The 14278-nt window shown below is 40.3% G+C and overlaps 1 pseudogene; it reads right to left on the bottom strand.

Annotated features, from left to right (window-relative positions):
- Positions 1-243: 243 nt before the first annotated feature.
- Positions 244-600, bottom strand: LOC102432737 (annotated as a pseudogene).
- Positions 601-14278: the final 13678 nt, after the last annotated feature.

Here is a 14278-nt window from a genome sequence, read left to right as displayed (position 1 = left end):
AGTTTATGTGCAAAAACTTGTCAAGTTTTTGTCAGGGCCAGGAGATGAAAAACGGAGCATGCCCTAATTAGCTAATTGTAAGCTCAGTTAACATCTTTAGGATGGACCCATAAAACCTGGCCAATGTTTTATTAAACATCTGCAAACTGCAGAATTCCTTAGTCCTTAGCCGTCATTTCTGCTCAGTATCTTAAAGCTGAGCTCAGTCCCATCTGACTCTGCTCCTTAGGGCTGAGGTGGGTGCTAATCATCAAAGTCTAGAACATCATTGTAGGAGTAACCTTGGTAGCCTTTGGATGCAGTATAGGTGATGTGCAGGTGGACAATCCTGGCAGGAACACCAGGATGCCAATGAGTAAGACTGGACCCTTGTGGTCCCCCTCCCCTTTGCTGATATAGCCCACCAGCAGGAGAGAGCATATGATAAACAGAAAGGCACCAATCAAAACCAACACTGTAGCAAGTGCAGTGGTCATACATGAGCTCTCAGGAGAGCTTTCTTAAACGGAAGGGAAATGCAGCCATCATCTGTATTGGAGAGCATTGAGTATTTCCCTTACGACTGGGGATTCCAGTAGGCAGATTGGTACGAGATGGCATTGCAACACACTGACACAGCTATAGTCGGAGAGCCATGCCAAGTCACCTGCACACCAACAGCTCGCTCATGGTTGGCAAAAGAGATGCTCATGACACTATATACTATATTCTTACAATGAAGTATGCTAGAGAAAAGAAAATGTTATTAAGGAAAATACATTTATAGTATTATTGAAAATAATCTGTGTAGAAGAGGACTCGTGTAATTCAAACCCATGTTGTTGGCCAGCTGTACTTCATTTTACGGATGAGAAAACTGAGGCTTAGTGAAGTTAAATAACTTACTTAATATCACACAGATGGTAAGTGTCAGAGTCTGGATTCAAGTCTGTCTGATTCCAGAGTCATTAGCCTCTATTTAGTAATTAAATGTAATACTGAATTTAATGTATCCCTCAATATAAACTTTAAAATGTATGCTAAAAATCATGTAGGTTGATGGTTTTTTTATGGTATTGCTTTAGCCATCAGGTAATTCACCCTCACAAAGAATGTGCATTTGTTCTTACAATGCTTCTGATTGATCTAGTGTTGTGGTTTTCCAAACTCAATTTAGCAGTAGACTCTTTTACTAAACAAAATCTTACAATAGAAGACCAAATCAGCCACAGTCCTAGCATGGAAGATTCAAACACCGATGGGAAACTCAAAAAGTGTGAGTGAAGAGGGTTTAATGAAGGGACTAGTCACAAAAGTTGGGTAGGGTAAAGGGACAACTGCAAAGGAAAGGAAAGCACCACAGGGCTAGCCACAGTGGGATGGCATGGATCCTTTGGCCTGGAGGGTCAACAGAGTGGGCAGAGTGGTTACCAGAGCCAGGCAAGAACTGTGGCTATAGGAGGGGCCATCAGATAGGAGATGTGGACTTTGATAACAGAATGTAGCCATTAACAAGCCACAGCCTAGAAAGGGTCAGTGGAATAAGTACTTCTGCTTCTTTCTCCTTCTGCCCTCAATCTACTGATACTCCTGTCATTGACTGAACCCAATGGAAAGCTAGAGGGCAAGAGAACCCAAAAGATGCAGTCCACAGAAGTCAGCTTCCTGGGGGCAAAGAGCAAGACACAGAAGGGCACAGAAAGGACTTAAACAGGCAAACAGAATAGCCAGCACAGAACCAAATATACACAACTCAAAAGCAGAGAGTTTCTCTTGTTGAATTGGGTTGGGAGGGTTCAGAGGCTCCAGCTTGCCTCTCTCTACACTTACAGCAATCTCTGGGTCACCTTTGTCAAACCCTAGTGCTCTGGTCTAGTCCTTATGTTACAAATATCTTGGTCACCATCAACCACAGGTCTATGTGCTTTACAAAATCAATATGCATGTAGGTAAGATCACCTGGATGCAATAGGACAATGAGAGGCGTCAGACATGTTCCTGGTTCAAGGTCCCAGGCCCAGGAAAGAATAGTCTGATTGCACACATAACCATACCAAGGGTCCCCTGAACATGAATGAAATGCCTATAGGATGTATAGGGCAGCTGAGGACCCTCATTTACCCCTGGACAGGCATTGGGTTTGTAGGTTAAGGGGCTTCACCTATGTGAATCCTCCCAAAGGGATTCACAATTAAGCTTGATTGTCCATCAGATTAGAGAGAGAACTTTGTGTGCAAATACTTTGAAATCTGCAGTTATTCACAAGAACAAATAAGGAGACGGATGAGAGGGGAGAGAGGGGTAAATATACAGGATAGTTGGGAAAAGAGTTATGTAGCCAAAGAACCAATTAATCTGAAAAGTGACCACAGAGTGCCCATCCCTAACAAAATCCAAAATCCAATGCTGTTACTATCAGCTGAGAAGCAATACCCTCCAAATGTGCTCTGAAGTCTGAATCACAGCCTGGCCTTCTCGTCGGGGCTGCTGCAGGTCCATCTGTCATTGGGCAGAGCTGCTGAGCACACCCTCTGCTGCTATGCAGAGAAGTCTGACCGGGGAAGCCAGAAGTAGGTTGGAGATGGGGTTGGGGAGGAGAGGCACCTGCACACAGGGGCCAGACAGCCAGGTAATCTGTCACTGGTGCTGCCACTCAAGCTCTTGGTTCATTGGAGAGAGTTGTTTGGGGGGTGGGGAGATGGAGGGATGTTTTAATCTCAGTAGCTAGCGTGGCCTTCCCAGGGAACAAAAATAAGCTGAACAGCAGAGAAAGACACAGCTGTTCTCTGCTTTCTGAGGAGTCTCCAAATCTCTTTTTATTACATGTTGGTGCAGCTGCCCAGCCAGAAGAGCACAAGTTACTTCTGTGACAGGTGAAGGTAGAGGACAAGGTGCTATGAGATGCAGCCTATATCTATCCTATATCCCCTTCCATGCTACTGCCCAGGCCCTGCCTCTTCACTGCATGTCTCTCCTCCAGGTTGGCAAGTTTTCTATTACTAACATAAAACATTTGCCACACATGAGCTAGAACAAATCATTTTATATCTGTTATCACATCTAGTCTTCAAAGCAGTACTATGAGGGAGGTACTATTGCCATGTGTCTATTCAGATGGGAAATTATTACTTGAAGAGGTCAAGCAACTCAGTAAATAAAAGGCAGGCTGGAAGTTTGAGCACCCAGCACCCTGATTTCAGTATCTGTGCACTTAACCACTAGACCATCCTATCTTGTCCTTATATGGTTATGGCTTTGCTTCTTCTGTTTTCTGAGCCAGCCTGGCCTCCATGTTTCTGACCTTGGACTGGTCACTTAATTGTTGATTTCCAATTATTTCCTCTGTCACAGGTGCTGAAAGGGAAGGTCAGATCCCCCTCGCCTGGCTTTTCTCTCCTCCTCATGAGAGTCAGTTGAGGTCCATCCTGGGGGAAAGGCGGTCAGCGAGGGGAAAGCACGCAGACCTCTCCCTCAGAGGGCCACACCTCATCGGCTTGGAATCCCATGTTCAGACCCTAATTTTAGATGCAGAACCCTGCCTAGAAATGTTCCACTGAATCCAGAAAGCCTCCCCAAACCCTCTTATAAGGGGAAGGAAGCTGAGCTATTGGCCTGAATCTATAGCTATGCCCATAAAAAGTGATGCTCATGTGGCAAAACTGAGTCAGAGAGAAGAGGAAAATGAATCACACCCCACCAAGTACTTTCAGAAAATCAAGACTGTGTTAAACACTCACATTTGGAATTGGAATATAATTCAGGAAGCTATTTCCCTTGATTAAAATACTACATGGGTTTAGAGAGGGCCTTTGGTTATTTATAACAATTAAAATTGCTGAAGGAAATGAAAAAGTTAGGCATCTATTTAGTATTTCTTGAAAAAAATTAGACAATGTTTATGGTTCATGTGTACATTTTAGTATTACCGGAATAAGATTTTAAGTTGTTTGCTCTCTATGTGTGACATGGAACTTCATGCTGCAATTTCATGTCCTCTGCCTTTTATTTTCCCTCAGTAACACTCTATCCATTATTCTGGTATGTTTGGCATATGCATATATTTATACATATGTACTCCCTTGTATATAAAAGAAGATATTAATCTGAGAAGATTTGAGAGAAAGTTTAAGTAAATTATGGAAGCAGCTACTTTACCACTTAAAAAAAATCCTTACCCGAGAATATTTTTTCCATTGATCTTTAGAGAGAAAGAGAGGAAGGGAGGGAGGAGTGGGGAGAGAGAAACATTGATGTGAGAGAGACACATTGACTGGTTGCCTCCCTTGAGCCCAGACTGGGGCCAGGGATCAAACTTGCAACTGAGATATGTGCTCTTGACCAGGAATCAAACCTGTGACCCTTTGGTCTGTGGGTGATGCTCTAACCACTGAGAAAAACCGGCCAGGCACTTTTGTTTTTCTTTCTCTATTCTGCCCCCTCTATGTGATACAAACTTTGTCGTCTGCTTTCAAGAATAAAAGGGTATGTGGAATTATACACATTTGGAGTTATATCAGTGGTTATCCATGGATTTAGTCTCTAAAGCAGAATTCATTTTAGTTTTTGTACTAGGGCACATCTGGTTGTAGGGAAGAGAAATGTACTTAAAATAACTCAAGTAAAGGGGGACTCGGAGTTTATTATAAGGATACAGATGTCCTACAAACCAAAGCAGAAGAGCCAAATCAGCAAACAGCAGCAACAGCAATTCTCAGTTTTCAATCTAGGATTCCAGCATCGACTTCAGCCAGCTCCCAATGCCCTCAACTTCTAGGCTTCTTTTTAACCAATTGATCCTTTTCTAAATGACTAATATGATTTTGTCATTTCCTGCTGGGAGGACTCCTTGAGCTCCAAAATACCATAGTGAGAAGTCCAAATGCCACCCACAGCACACGCAGCTTCTCGAGCTCCAGCCATCTTCCCAGCCCTGCCTCCCGCCCCCTTCTACCCCATGCACAAGATGCCTGCACCCGACTGGTAACCCGCTGAGAAATGCTGGCATTATGTATTTAATGTTCGTATTGATCCTGTGTGTTTAAACAAATTTCACAGAACTTTAAAGATGGATATGATCCCACATTAATGCTTTCTACCATTCATCATTTGTATATCTATTTCAATTACATTATAAATTAAGCAGGATTGTGAACTAATCTAAGAACCTTATCTATTGTTTCTGATTAGCTCCATAGGTATTTGTAAAGCACTTACCATACATATGTCAGGCACTCTCCACATTTATCACATAAAGATGAAAAGTGAAGTCCCTGATTTTAGGAAGTTCACAGTCTAGCTGGGAAAGAAGACAGGCAGGTAAATAGACAACTAATACAATGTGACAAGTGTGGGAATGGAAATACACAGGCAGCACTCTAGGAATGTGAGATAGGTTCATTTCACTCCATGTGTCATGGAAAACTGCAGGGAGGAGAGTTGAAACTTGATCTGGGAACTTGATAAGAGGGAGAAGGCAGTTCCAAGCACAGAGCAGCAAAAGCAAAGGTGAGAGTCACATGCAGACACCTGCCAGGACATCAGCTGACCCTGAACTACTATCCTTTTTCTCTCTCTGAGGATCTGCAACAAAGGACTGAATAGATTTTCCTTTTGAACTTTCAAAACCCAAAGCATCTAATCATCCCTTTTTCTGTCCACAGTAACTGCTGAGTTCAGACTCCAGAGGCTCCTCTACACCTGCCTGTCTGAAAGAAACCACCCTCAGAGTCCACGCTAATTGCCCTTCTAAAGCAGAGTCCTTCGTGGTTCCAAGGTGCTTTATGGCATCTCTCTTTCTACAGAAAAGAAAGAGAAACTTCATTTCTGAAAAGTTTCCCTGTTACATGTATTTCTTTTCAGAACATTGGTTCTCAGCCTTGACTGTTAGATTTGATTTAACTAGGCAGATTTTAAAGATGCTAATGCCCAGGCAGCACCCAGAACAATTAAATCAAAATTTCTGAGAGTAGGACCCAGGCATAGCATTTTTTTAAAGGGCCCTCTCACCCAGATGATTCCAATGTGAAGCTAAGGTTAAAAAGCACTGATTCAGAGTTTATGGGGATCTCAGCTTAATATCGATGTTTAATTATCTGAATTCTAAGCTTCTCTGACAAGAGTTGGATTACCTGTGGATTCAGAGGTAGAATGGACAAACATCCCCAAAGTTTGCTGTTATTCATCCCCAAAGTAAAATTTGTCTCTTCCTGTTTAGGTTTATTTCAGTCGTATGGTCTTTCTCAAGGATCCTTTCCCTGACATGCTTCTATCTTTCTCTCAGGCTCACGCTTCAGCTCAGGAAATGGGTTTTGGCCAAGTGGCTTTAGGAGAAAGGTGTGAGGCCTATGCCATCACTGGTTCATTACTTCTGTAACTAGGAGGTCTCCTCGGTTTTAAGGATGAAGACTCCTGTGTCTTCACCCCACTTGAGGGTATTCTTTGGAACTAAATCTTTGCAGCTCCCTCTTCCTATCTAGCCTGGTCTGAGGCCCTGACACATAGGCTGAAATCAGGACCAGTGCAGGCCTCTCCACTGCCTAATCCTCCCCATGTGCCGTGAGTGAAGGAATGAGGGGAACGGAGAGATCCTGACCCCAGAAGGCAAGGGAAGAACTTCAGGTTGGGAGAAGAAGGATAATCAGCCCTCATCCTGAGACACGAGGCCTGCTTTCTTTCTCTCTCCCCGATTTGAGGGTAGAGATTGTGAGAAGGCAGAATGCAAGGGAAGCTGAGCAGCAGAGAGAAGAGGGAGCCAAGTAGCTGGCCCACCAGAAAGGCAGAGTGGGGAAGGGAGAAAATCAGGGCCCCAGCAATCACGTTGACAGTGCAGGAAAACTAAGCCAGATCAGACAAGAGAGCTGACGCTGCAGTCCATTGAGTCAGAAAGAGCTGATTTCTCATCACATTAACCAGCTAGCGCCTGGGGATGAGGCAGCCCACACAAGTGTTGGCTGTAGCCAGGATGCTCGTTTGTCAGCACCGAAGTGACATCATGTAAATTCACAGGCAGATGCCAAACTAGATGAAAACACATGATTCACTCAGTGTCTGTGGGCATACCCGGCTAACTGGATGACCTCTAAGGCCCCTTCTGGCTTTTTCATTCTATGATCCCGAGTGACTGCCATGAACCTGGCATGTCCCAGAAAGTGCACTTGGGAGAATGTCCAAAGAGCTTTGTCCAGGTGCTAGTGTGTTTTATGCGAAAAAATGAGGGGTCACCACGCCAAGGGGAGGAAATTGCCCAGAGTCAGTTTCCAACAGGGGAATGGCTGCTTCCGTGTGCCATTCTTCCTAAGCAGTCCTCTAAACAGTGTACACATGCAGAGCCAGTGTCTCTGATCATTCCCTACCCAGGCAATGAGATTTTGTTTTTCCTGGCAGAGATCTGGCTCTTCTTCCTGGTTGTGCATAGATAGCATTCCTGTGGGGCCACACTATAGAAGGCATACCCACCTCCTGCTGCTATTAACAATCTGTCCACCCTTTTGTGGCTTTCTAAACTTACTTGTTCAAAGACACCATGGGAATCTTGGTCTTTATTTCTGATCCCTCCAGGTAGTAAAGATGGTGCCAGTTCCTTCTGGACTGAGAACTAGAGTCAGCAGAGAACTCAGCGGAAATGGGGGCCCTGCAAGGATGGAAGCGGACCATGTGTTCCCCCCACGTGCGTAACAGGTCTCTGTTCTCATGCTGAGGTAGCATCTGTATCGCTGCATTCTGTCCCCACCAGACCCTTTCCTCATTCTCTTTTTAATCACTTATTCTGGCTGTTCTTCTTCCTGTCAACAACAGTTCATAATGATGTCTCATATAATGCTCCTCTCATCATGGTTCAGCATAAACAGTGAAATTGTAATGGAAAGGATAAACAAAATCCCACTTACACAATTCTTTGTCTGCATATGAGAACCAGGGGAAAGACTTAAAATATTTCACTTCTAATCATGAGTTGGGAGCATTGAAAAAGTTTTGATTATAATCACTTTCTTTTTTTAAAAAAAATTATACTTCATGAATTTTCTTATAATAAAATCTCTGTAAATACAATCCCAACTACTGGGGCTGGGTTCACCTGAGAATGATTCCCATGGTTCTATATTTTTAAAAGGAGACAGAGTACAAGAAAAAAAATTAGACATCATGGATTTAAATTTTTTTAAAGAGTAATTTTAAAGCATATCCTTATGTCCATATGAATTGGTGCAATCTTACAAACATCTGCTGGGCACGTCATTTTCAATAATAAGTGATGGACAGAAAGATTCACTCATGCTACAAAATCCTCAAACTCTGAAGAAACATTCTATTTTCTGTTAATTCCATATCTTCAAATTACTCAGAGTTGTGAGAATGAATAACTTGAGCTCAGAAGGGAAACACATGTCAATCACCTTTGCCATGCCTGTGGATAAGGCACATCTCCAGATGAAAAATCCAGGTTAAATGAGAGAACTCAAAAAATCTGGGAGTTTTGAGCCAGAAAAAAAAAATTTTTGCTCTGAGAGGGGTTGAGAAGACCAGTTCTTAGGAAATAGACTATAAACAGACCCCCGGAGTCCATATAGCCACGATAAGGCTGGAATTTGAGAGGGAAAGTAGGAGACATGAATTTTCACCCTGCCTTCAGACCAAAGTGTATTCGTTTTAGGAAAAGAAGATTTGACTATCAGGTAAGTTTCTGGTATCTTTACTAGTATCTGTAGGACTGAAAAGATATGCTGCACTTTAAAAATCAGATCATTGTGAGATGATCATTTTTAAAATTTATGCTCATTTGTATTTATTTTCCCACTCCATTCAATTACTGAAAGTCACCATCATTTATTATCTTTTTTTGAAATTATTTTTCCTACCTTACATAATATAACTTCTTCATTATAGCCTTTGGTTTTGGACTATATCTACCTCCCCTGTTTGGCCCACTATCATATGATTGCATTTACTAAGATGGAAAATAAGACTATTATGTAAAGAGTCATATGTAAGGTTGAAAATTTTTCCTGACTAAATTGGCAAGAAAAGTTCACTTCACATAACTATTACAGATTAATGTTTAATAATCTTAGAAAATAGTAAAGGAGCCTGAAGATTGGGAATAGACAATATTTGTCCAGTTAATAACAGTAGCAAGGTAAAAGAGAGAGTAACTCCCTGTGTGACTAGGAACTATGGACAAAGAAGTATAAAATTACAAACAGATTTCTTTATGATGGTGTGTAAGCACACAGATAAAGAAGTGACCATCAGGAGCCAATATATGATCCAAAAAAGAAAATCAGTTTCCTTCATTAGGAGTAGATGTTTTGCTAAATAAAAGGGACATAAAGACAAATTATAATTTTAGTAAGTCTCTTAGAATGTCATGGACAAGATGCTTTGGTGTGAGATAGGATGATGGTTTGAGGAGTATGTGGAAGTTTCTTTAGAATGTGTCACTTTCTCCCACTGGACTGTGAGCTCAAGGCCAGAAAAGAGCATATTTTATATTTCTCTGGAACTTACTTCAATGCCTGACAAATAGCAAATACCCATTCTGTTTTTCCTGGAGTCATAGGCACTTAAACAAGTATACTCAAAATGAACTTTTTAATGGATGCAGGTCAACCACAAAAGAATTCTTAAGTCGCATGTTTTAAATACTCTGAGCATGACCATTGTCCTCTTCAACATTCTAATACCAGCAATGAATAAGTAAAATTTAAAGGCAAGTGGTCCAGTGCATAAGAATCAGAAACTAATAACCAGAAAGAGGATAGTGGGCCTATGTCTCATAATACGTAATATAAAACACATACAGAATAGATGTCAATAGCTATTTTCTTCATTGATCTTACCTCAAAGGCCAAGAAATGATCAATACTATTTTCTTAACTTTTAAAAAATTAATCATGCTATCCTCAAGGTTTAATATCCATGGTGGTTGGGACAACTAGACATCCACATGTGGACCTCTATCTCACACCACAAGCAAAAATTAACTCAAAATGAACCCAACCTGTGGCAATGTTAAACATGGCAGATTAGGCCCTAACTGGTTTGGCTCAGTGGATAGAGCATCGGCCTGCAGACTGAAGGGTCCTGGGTTCGATTCCAGTCAAGGGCATGTACCTTGGTTGTGGGCACATCCCCAGTGGGAGATGTGCAGGAGGCAGCTGATTGATGTTTCTCTCTCATCAATGTTTCTAACTCTCTATCCCTCTCCCTTCCTCTCTGTAAAAAAAATCAATAAAATATTTTTTTTTTAAAAAACATGGCCGATTAGGCATACAAATATCTTTTATATTTCAGCAGCCCACAAAACTGAAAGTAAAGTAATTTTGTTTTTATTCATTAGGTCAAAGAGAATTAGACAAAAAACTTAATGGATGAAGGAATAATAGTTGTCTTAGCAGAAAGGAGGAAGCAACAAAAATACTTATAAAGTGGGATTCCAATGAGAAATTAAGTGATTTCTTCCTTAGAATTTCTGAAAAGCTCAGGACATGGAAGGACAGGAGCCCCTGGAGACAGATGCAAGAACAAAGCTAACAGAAAACTTGTTGAAATCAATATGCACCCCCCCCCCCCCAAGAAAAAAGAAAGAAAAAGAAGAGTAAAAAGAAATCAATATGCCAAATGCTATAACTCATAGGTTGCTTCCATTATTTATTCTTGCATGATACTACAGATTTATTTCTTGGAAAAATGGACTAGGGAGACTCTGAATTTGGGAATGCTAGAGTCACTAGAGGAGGAGTGAGAGTTGGAGCTAAAAATAGGGGAAATAAATGAAGTCTGGCCTGGCTGGTGTGGCTCAGTGATTGAGTACAACCTATGAACCAGAAGGTCCTAGTTTAATTCCTAGTTAGGGCACATCCCTGGGTTGTGGGCTCAATCCCTAGTGGGGAGTGTGCAGGAGGCAGCTGATCAATGATTCTCTCTCATCATTAATGTTTTTCTCTCTCTCTCCTTCTCTGAAATCAACAAAAATATATTAACAAAACAAAACAAATGAAAGTCTGCACATTGAATAAGACTGTTTCCCCTCCGCTCTGCTTCCTCCTATTAGCTCTCCTCACAAAGACTAGAGGATTGGCCTCAAACAAAAAACTGGGGATTTTTCTCTGTAGAAACAGAATGACTCCAGAGAAAATACAACTATCTAATACTGGCATTTGCAGGTCCTCAGTGAAAAAGTGATGTGGCCGCTCTGTCACCCTACACTGCTCTCACACACAGAGCCTCCAGTTTTATAGTCCTCATTCTTTCATATGAAAGGTCAGACAAAGGTGACCAGACATTTGAAGAAAGTCTTTAATATGAAAAATAGACCAAAATAATTGGGGGGGTGGGGAGTGGGTGGGTGGAGCACAGAAAAAACAGTGAAAATGAAAGGAAAAGAAAACAGAATATACATAACTTAATGTCTTGCGGGGGGGAGAGAAGTTATTGCATCTATGAAGCAAAAATAGGGAGGGGAGAACAATTGGAGGCTAAGAGAGAACTTTTTGTAAATAAAAAATAGGATAAAAATTAAAATGCAATAGAAGGCTTGGAAGACAAAGAAATGGAAAGCTCTCAAATATAGGATAAATGGCAAAGATATGCATAATATAAGGTAAATGATTACAAAAATAGACTCAGAAAATAACAGCATAAGATATATGAGATAATTCCAGGCGGGGAATGAATCATGAACGAAGGATTGAAATGATTGACCTTTTCAGTATCAACTCTGGAAACTGTAAGATATTGGAGAAATACCTTCAAAAGTCTAAGGGAGGAAAAGAGGCGCATCTGTGGTACTTTCAACAATAAAGATACATTTTTTTAAAAGTCTAAGGGAAATTTTAACTAAGTCAATTATCAATCAATTATAAGAATAATCTAACAATATTTGTAGGCATCCAAGTACTCAAAATTGGACCTTCCGTGTACTTTTTTAATTTGCTTCTGGGGGATGTGCTCCACTAAAAGCAATAAAGTAAATTGAGAAATAAGAATATACAGAATTCAGGAAACATGAACTGCAACACAGAAGAACAGTGCAAGATGACTGTAGAGCAACTGATACAAATTAACCTAAGGTCAACAATTTGAGAAAAACATGATCAAATACCATGTTTTCCAGCCAGGTATCCTTGGTAACAACAAAGTAAACATGGAAAAAAGAAGAAAAATGTTAGAATAATAATAAAAAACAACCACACACTATTTACCTAAGAAAAATCCTTCTTTATAAAAACTGTTCTATTTTACTGTAATTCAACATTAAATGCAACATAGGTCCAGGTGCTTCCCTTGCTTGGGGACAATCATTGCAGCTCTAAATGTCTGCAGAGCCCTCTGCACCTGTGAATGAATTTCCTGATACTGTAATGAAAATAAGTTCTGCTCAACACAATAAATGTTCCCTTCTTGTCTTTAAAAAAAAAAGAAAGAAAGAAAAGAAGAAAGAAAGAAAGAAAGAAAGAAAGAAAGAAAGAAAGAAAGGAAGGAAGGAAGGAAGGAAGGAAGGAAGGAAGGAAGGAAGGAAGGAAGGAAGGAAGGAAGAAAGAAAGAAAAGAAAAGGGCAGAGAGAGGTTCTCCAGGACAATAACAAAAAAGGAAGTGATAGGTAAGACCATATGGAAATAGTATTGTAAGATGTTCTCAAAAATCTTTGGTGCATTTAGAAAGAATGATCAATAAGGTGTATAGAAAACCAAGTCATTTAAAAACAAACAGACACCAAGACAATCTCTTCCCCCAAAAGCAAAAGGTTATATAAGAAGGAAACATAATCAGGGTAAATTACCTAGCTAGGCAGTAAACAGTATTTATATCATCATCATAATGTAAACATTAATATTAATTTACCTTCCCCAATTATATAATTGTTGAGAGAATGGAGTGGAGAGAAGAAGAGGAGATGGAGATATTTAAAATATAAATCCTCATCTATGAAAACAAGATACCAATAGATAATGTTTAAAATGTTAAAACAATAGTCAAGCATATCATTTTGAAGTACAGAAAATGGAGTAGAATAAAAAAAACTAAAAGAAATGGACATGATTGCCTCCCAGGAACAACCTGGAGATGGGGAGGGAGGAGTGGGCAGGGAACTGTGAATTTTGTCTTATATTTGACTTTCAAAACTATTTGCACATATTACTCCAACACAAATACAATTCAATTGAAAAATAAAACCTGTAAAGACTCCCAACTTCCTAGTATAGTCAATCTGAACTACTTGTTATTCAAATTATGAAAAGGGAAAAGAGCATGAAATGCAGATTCAAACAGATGTGTCACTTATTAGCTGTGTGACTTTGGTGAACCTTTTAACCCTTTTATTGCATCCTCTAAAAAAGGACTCATAACCCTTTCTCATAGGATGTTATGATAGTATTATATGACAGAGCACTATGATATCTATCAGAGACCCCGGCATATAACAGAGGCTTGATAAATGTTAGCCATTGCTATCATTAGTCTGGCCTTCAGGAACACCCATCAGTTCACCTTCTTTTCCGATTGCCATTTCTTTTCTACAATCAGACTTAGTTTTCCTTGTGTGTTAGCCACATCTCCTTTCTTCATACTTATTACCGGGTTTGTACAAACCTCTATCTCCAACTGGAAAAAAATATCTCAAAACCTTTTTCTAAAATTCTATATAAGGCTACATAGTATTCCATGGTGTAAGTGTACCACAGCTTTTTTATCCACTCGTCTACTGGTGGCCACGTGGGCTGTTTCCAGATCTTAGCTATTATAAATTGTGCTGCTATGAACATAGAGGTACACATGTCCTTTCTGATTGATGTTTCTGGTTTCTTGGGAAATATTCCTAGAAGTGGGATCACAGGGTCAAATGGGAGTTCTATTTTTAATATTTTGAGGAAAGTCCATACTGTTCTCCACAGTGGCTGCACCAGTCTGCATTCCCACCAGCAGTGCACGAGGGTTCCCTTTTCTCCACATCCTCACCAGCACTTGTCATTTGTTGATTTGTTGATGATAGCCATTCCAACAGGTGTGGGGTGATACCTCACTGTGGTTTTAATTTGCATCTCTCAGGTGATTTGTGACTTTGAGCATTTTTTCATATGTCTCTTGGCCTTCTGTATGTCCACTTTGGAGAAGTGTCTATTTAGGTCCTTTGCCCACTTTTTAATTGGATTGTTTGTCTTCCTTTTGTTAAGTTGTATGAGATTCTTATATATTTTGGAAATTAACCCCTTATCAGATGTATCATGGAGACAGCATGGAGGAACTTGAAGAGTATTATACTAAGCGAAATAAGCCAGTCAGAGAAAGATAAATATCACAT

Source organism: Myotis lucifugus, unplaced genomic scaffold, assembly GCF_000147115.1.
Source record: "Myotis lucifugus unplaced genomic scaffold, Myoluc2.0 scaffold_84, whole genome shotgun sequence".
NCBI lineage: Eukaryota > Metazoa > Chordata > Mammalia > Chiroptera > Vespertilionidae > Myotis > Myotis lucifugus.
Note: the sequence above shows the minus strand (reverse complement) of the source record. Positions and strands in the feature narration are given on the sequence as shown.